The sequence below is a fragment of the Montipora capricornis genome, chromosome 14 (genome assembly GCF_036669925.1).
Source record: "Montipora capricornis isolate CH-2021 chromosome 14, ASM3666992v2, whole genome shotgun sequence".
NCBI lineage: Eukaryota > Metazoa > Cnidaria > Anthozoa > Scleractinia > Acroporidae > Montipora > Montipora capricornis.
The window spans coordinates 17,208,188-17,213,187 of record NC_090896.1 but is presented as its reverse complement, the minus strand read 5'-3'; the positions used below and the strand labels follow the sequence as shown (position 1 = coordinate 17,213,187).

Here is a 5,000-nt window from a genome sequence, read left to right as displayed (position 1 = left end):
CGAGTGCAATTTGGAATAAATAAGCACGAGTAAATTTTTCAAAGGCCAACAAAAGTGCACGAGCCCGTAGGGCGAGTGCACTTTGTGGTCTTTGAAAAATTTACAAGTGCTTATTTATTCCAAATTGCACGAGAAAAATCATGTGATTACTTATTAATAATAAACACGAAAAACATAACTACAACAAAAAATTTTGACAGGGCGCGCTTTTTTTTAGTTCATTAAACTGATTGGCTGAAACAAATTACAATGTTTGTCAAATGCAAACTTACAAGACCGACACTTTCAAAATAATTCAAATTAGAACTTGGAAATGTGTGAGGACTGATTTAAAACCTTTCAAGCGTTTTAAATTTATGTAAAGAAAACTCGCTTTACAATAATTAGGAAAAGTAAACGTTCAATCAGAATCATCCTCAATAATGAACGCTCGGCGTTTACAAGAACTGGGCTGTCGTTTTGAAATCTCAGGAGCTCGCTTCGAGCGGCCAATGATGAAAGACACTTGACAGTTGTTGAACGTGTTCATCATGGTCTGTTCCTGGGACCTCATCATGGTTGGATTTACAGAGAAATTCTGAGTTTGAAAACCTGAAAGTGATGGTGGGAATTGGTTTTCTTTCGTCGCTGTCATCGATGGGCCGGCCAATGTGTGTGGTACTGGCATGTTCGTGTTTACCGGAGCGAGTGGAGCCGCAGTTGTCGTGATGTCGGAAACTGCCATTCGCTTTTTCTCAGCACCGGGGTTTTCATAATTCCGTTTGGATATTGCACTGGAGAGTCGTCGTTGTTCTTCCTCGTCGGCTTCATCGTAATCGTCAAGGGATTGTACGCTTCGGTGGCCTGTGACCTTCACTATATCTGAGCGTTCAACGTTTGCTTTCTTTAGCTTGCTCACTGTTGTCTTTCTAGCACTGTGATTCGTAAATTTTTTGTGACTTTCTTCAAGGCTAGTACCCGCCACAGTTGTTTTCATCATGTTGCTAATGGTGTTTACGCCCATTGGTTGAGTTTTGAACCAGATGTTGTCATTCAGTCTTCGGTTTCTTTTGATACTGAGGTAGAAAGGACCTGACCATCGCATGTTAAGTGGTCTTCGCTCGACAAACTGCTTGAAGAGAGCAACCGGACACCTTTCTCCTCCAACAGAGAACATTCGTGGCTGAAAATCTCTGTTCTTGCTCTGCAGTCCGCCCTGTCTGGTCTTCGTTGGACCTTCGGTAAACTGCACGAACTCCATACCTTCGTCATTTTTGCAGAGTTGAAAATCTTCCATTTTCATTGCGTGGTGCTCTTGACGACCGCGGAGACCAAAAAACTGCGTCAAAAGCCACCACATAGAAGAAATAAGCGCTTCTGGAGTTTTGGAGCCAAATTTTTCTCCCTCCCACAGCACCTCCTCTTCTTCCTCAGTTAAACTTCTGGCTTTATTTGGACGTTTGCCCATACCGGATTGGCGAAGTTGCCGAGCTTTCCCCTCTAAAACTTGCTTGGAAGAGTGGAACTCCCTGTCTCTTATGATGGAAAACTTGTATCCTTTCTCATTTAAATGTCTATCAAGTGCAGCTATCATCACTTTTAAGCTGTCTGGCTCGTAGTCGTCACCGTTTTTGTTTTTTACTTCAGCGTAGAATGATTCAAGTAGCTTGTTTAGTTTTCCTGGCTCGTTTTCCTCGATTTTGTTGACAATATTTTTCTGTTTGCACCACGTCTCCCATACATTCAGCCAGAAAGACGTACTCTTTACTGTATTTGGGTTTTTGGAAAAATTTTTTAGCTCTTCAATCGTTGTTTCGCTCGCAAAACCAAATCGTTGTTTGCTGAAAACTCCGGCCATTTTCCTCCGCGTCTTATCTTAAAATTTCCGCCAATATGTTGCTATAGAAACAGCTCTAATCTGATTGGTTCTTGTTGGTTTCTTTTGTGTGTTTAGCCAATCAGAAAGCCTTTGTAATTTGCACTCGTGTTACAAGTTTGCACTCGTGTTACACATTTTGCACTCGTGTTACAGAAGAGCTGCACTCCTTTCTCAGCCAATCAGAATTGAGTAATTTTTTCGTGTATATTATTATTATTATTATTATTATATTATTATTATTATTATTATTATTACTATTATCATTTCGTTCATTCACACGATATGTTGTTAACGTGGTTTGTAAACTAGGCATCAAGCCACGACCTATGGCCTTAGGTGTCTAGTGTTCTTCTCAAGATTCTTGCCCTTCCCAACAAGCAGGCTTTTTGTAGTAATAACGTGCAACCTAGTCCAATTTTCTTCAAAGATGTTTTCAAATTTTTGATGAACGTCCCTAGTGCACCATTGACAATTGGTACGACAATTACTTTTAGGCAGTTCCAGATTTTCCCTATCTCTCTTTTTAATTCTTGGTATTTTTCCATTTTCTCTTGTTCTTTTTCCAGCACTCTTGTATCAAAAGGGTACGCGATATCTATCACATAACATGATCTTTCTATCTTATCAAGAACAACTACATCAGGTCTACTATGCTCAAATTATTGAGCATTATTATTATTATTATTATTATTATTATTATTATTGTTGTAAAAAAGCGTTCTCTGGTTAAAAATTTTATATTAAAACGTAAGCTTTCGGCTTCCAGACTAAAGCCTTTAAAAACTAAGATGTAAATGCGCGAGATTGAAATATATACAAAATAGAAGTGTGAAAAATTTGTAAAAACCATAAAAGGGGAAAATGGGCTAAACTTAAAGAATAGAGTATTGTTTTGGCAAAGGCTTGGAGTTATTGTCGGCCTCATTAGTGTTCGCAGTGTGCCAAGATTCCAACGTTTTTCGGATTCGGAAGTTTCCCTTGTCAATTAATCCGGCATTGTTGAAATCAATAGAGTGATTGTTACGCCAAGCGCGAGCTGCAATATTAGAGCCAGTTTTACATTACGAATGTGTTCCTTTTTCGTCGTTGAAAAACACCTTCCAGTCTCACCAATGTCGCTTCAGGAACAATCGGCGCAAGGGATTTTATACACCACATTGGTCTGAAGTTCAATAGGAGGTCTAAACTTGGGGATGGGAATTCTTGTTGTAAAGTCTTGTGAGGAATAGTAACAACGTTAATTCCATTCTTTCGAATAAGACATGTGAGGGGTTCTGTGACATCACGAACATAAGGAAGGTAGGCCATAGCGGTGGATTTATTTTCAATCAGATTGAAAAACAAACCCACCAATTCTTCCGGTGAAGGAATAATTTCCGGGGAAAGTTTTTTCTTGTTAAATACGTTAGAGATGACGGCAGATGGATAGCCGTTGGCAAGAAGGGCGTTAGTGACGTGATTAACTTCAGACGATTTCCCTTCCAAAGTGTTCGGAAGATTACAAGCACGGTTTAGGAGAGTAGACGTAGTACTTATTTTTTGTTTCTTCTCATGATGGAAATTGAAGTCCAAATATCTGTCTGTGTGCGTTGGTTTACGAAAGACGTCAATGACGATGAAACCATTCTTCCTGTATCTAGAAACGAGCTTTGTTGATTGCTCTCTTTTTCCATAGTAAAGGAAATCATGGGGTCTATAGAGTTTAATTTGTCGTGGAATCGTTTTTCCCATACAAATTCTTATATTTCTACTATTGCGTAACCTAAGTATGTGCGAGGGTGGGAATCCTGTGTGAGCACGCGCCAATGACGCGGCCTGGTCAGGTATGTGCAATGTAATTCAGAGCTCTTTAAAATAGATCGAGAACATATGACAGCGTTAACAGATCACTTTGAGCAAGTGCAGGACTTCACTAGATCTTGAAGCCTATCGACGTAAGGCTTTTTGCATCTTACAGTGATTCCGGAAACGTCAATGTCTAAAGAGAGACAGATGTCGCGCAAGTGTCAGTTTGCTACTGGAGGCAAGTTCACAAATGTTGCTAGTGTCGTATATGATGGGATGTTGAAGGCTTGGCGCAGAATGGCTATTGTTTGTAGGGCATATACTTGCTTTCTGGCATAAATTACTTTTGTCTCACTTGAACTCCCATGTGGGTTCTTAATAGACTCCAATTGGTTGCGGTTAGTTTCTTAAATCTACAGGAAAATACTGGGAGGTGCGAATACCCAGTGGAATAACTGTCTATCAAATGTACAAGCAGTTTGCAGGCAGTAGATTTCCGAACAAACCCGATCACTCTGAATAGTTTGATAGAAAATCCTACATCTCATTTGCGACATGATTTGCAACAGCTTAAGCCCGGTTCCCACTTGTGCAATAAGCACAAGTACAAGCGTAAGTATTAAAAAACACGTGTGGGAACCGGCTTGAAATAAACGTGAAATAAGCATAAGCGTAAAGCGCAAGAAAGGAAAGCTTATCATACGGTTGTGTTTATTTCACAAGTGGGAACCGGCGTGAGTTTGCACAAGCACGACGATTCGCACACCATCTTGAATCTTACTAGATCTTCTCCGACGTTATTACTACGCTTGCGTATGCTAAATTTTCTTCGGCTTGTCTCACTGTGTAAACGGCGCAAGCTTACCTTGTGCTTACGCTTATGCTTATCGCTTTAGTGGCCGGTTCGTATGTTGTGTCATGAGCGTTTTAAACACATTTTTACTAAGCCTCTTGTGGACTGGAGGCAGACCTCTCGTTGCAACCAATGTTTACCACTTTTGTAAATTGTAATGTCAGAGAATTTCACAATTTTTGTCTTTGTTCCTGTCACGTTTCATTTTACATCATTCAGAGCTGAGAAATCATCAACCGTGATTCACGCGAAACATTCTTGGCTTAACTTTAATTACGTTCTAAATTGATCACATCTTGGCACATCTCAATGGTGCAGCAGAGCGCACAGTTCTCTTCTTCTTCGTCTTCCTCAGTCACAATATCAACACTTCTTTTGGAAGCCATTGTGGAAAAAAAAAAAGCTCTGAATTTGCTGCCCAGTCAAAAATTCGCTACTGGAAAAGAGATAATTCGCACTTTCTTGTGACACAGTGACTGGGTCAAGCTTCCTTCCAGTTTTCTC

The 5,000-nt window shown here is 40.0% G+C and overlaps 1 pseudogene; it reads right to left on the bottom strand.

The window, feature by feature from the left end:
• Nucleotides 1–4,765: 4,765 nt before the first annotated feature.
• The window catches only part of LOC138031543 (uncharacterized), a 1,599-nt pseudogene continuing 1,364 nt past the window's right edge, over nt 4,766–5,000 (bottom strand).